At 57.7% G+C, this 1,526-nt stretch overlaps 1 long non-coding RNA gene across 1 annotated transcript; it reads right to left on the bottom strand.

Annotated features, from left to right (window-relative positions):
• Positions 1-790, bottom strand: LOC108525266 (uncharacterized). Its single transcript, XR_001884239.1, has 3 exons — positions 670-790; positions 335-448; positions 1-52 (listed from the first exon to the last, which is right to left on the bottom strand). It is a non-coding gene; the product is annotated as an uncharacterized LOC108525266 (long non-coding RNA).
• Between the last annotated feature and the right edge of the window lie 736 nt (positions 791-1,526).

Raw genomic sequence — 1,526 nt, 5'->3', positions numbered from 1 at the left:
CAGGACCTGGCGCCGCAGGGGGTCTGTCTCCTTGGCCAGCTCGGCCTTGGCCCTGCAAGGGAACACAGGCAAAGCACACTCAGGTGGCGCCCGGGCACTGGTCAGGGCTCCTTTCTGGAAGTGGGTGCCATGTACAGTTGGGCGTGCTGTGCACTGCACAGAAGCTTCTGGTCAAGGGGCGAAAGGAAGCTGCCAAGAGGGGATGCCTTGTGCTAATTCACACACAGCTGTGGGCAGGGTGGCCGGACAGCCCTGGGGTGTCCCAGTGAGGGACAGGGATTGCCCAGAGGCCCCAGCAGGTCTGAGCTCCAAGCAGGGGATCTCCAGGGCTCACCTCTTCCGGGCACTGAGCAGGTTCTCCAGGATCTGGGGCAGCAGCCCCTTCCGCACTGAGGTCTTCACAAACTCGTCCCCGGTGGGCGTCTTGATGAACTGATCCTCAGTCAGGCTGGGTTGGAAGATGGCGGGGTGACTGCCGGCCACCCTTCTCCTCTAGCCCCACCTCTGCCCTACAGTCCTGGCCTTGGCCATGAGCACATGCAGGCCCCTCAAGCACCCCTTCACTCCCCACTATCTCTGGGCCTGTGCCTATCTCCCCCCGCCAGACTGAGCCCCTCAAGGGAGGGCCCAGGTGGGCCTCGGGGACACGTGCTGAATTGGACACCATACCCCAGTTTCTGCGCAGCCCCGGGTCGCAGGAGCGTGGTGTAGCACAGGTTGTGGGCCATCATGATGGACGGGTACAGCGAGGAGAAGTCCAGGGTGGCGATGGGGACATCGTAGTACCTGGGAGGGGAGCAGCCGTGGCGGGGAGTCAGAGCTACAAGTTCCCATGCCGCCCCTGCCCTGTCTTGTGGCCTCACCCTTTAACAAAAAAAAAAAAAAAGAAAAAATCATTCATTAGCTGGGAGCAGTGCTCACTCCTGTAATCCCAGCACTTTGGAAGGCTGAGGCAGGAGGATCGCTTGAACTCAGGGGTTCCAGACCAGCCTGGGCAACATGGCAAAACCCCATGTCTACAAAAAATTTTTAAAAATTAGCTAGGTGTGGTGGTGCATGCCTGTGGTCCCAGCTACTCAGGGGCCAGAGGCAGTAGGATTGTTTGAGCCTGGGAGGCTCACTGCAACCTCCGCCTCCCAAGTTCAAGTGATTCTCCTGCCTTAGCATCCTGAGTAGCTGGGACTACAGGCGTGTGCCACCATGCCCAGCTAATTTTTGTATTTTTAGTAGAAACGGGGTTTCACCATGTTAGCCAGGATGGTCTCAATCTCCTGACTTTGTGATTCGCCCACCTCAGCCTCCCAAAGTGCTGGGATTACAGGTGTGAGCTACCGTACCCGGCCTATTAATTTTAGGGCCAGGGTCTTGCTCTGTCACCCAGGCTGGAGGGCAGTGGCACAATCATCGCTCACTGCAGCCTCCACCTCCCAGGCTCATCATCCTCCCAGCTCAGCCTCCCAAGTAGCTGGGATTACAGGCATGCACCACCAGGCCTGGCTCATTTTTTTTTTTTTTTTTTTTTTTTT

This window comes from Rhinopithecus bieti, unplaced genomic scaffold, assembly GCF_001698545.2.
Source record: "Rhinopithecus bieti isolate Rb0 unplaced genomic scaffold, ASM169854v2 scaffold_29890, whole genome shotgun sequence".
Taxonomy (NCBI): domain Eukaryota; kingdom Metazoa; phylum Chordata; class Mammalia; order Primates; family Cercopithecidae; genus Rhinopithecus; species Rhinopithecus bieti.
This window is presented reverse-complemented; position numbering and strand designations above follow the sequence as displayed.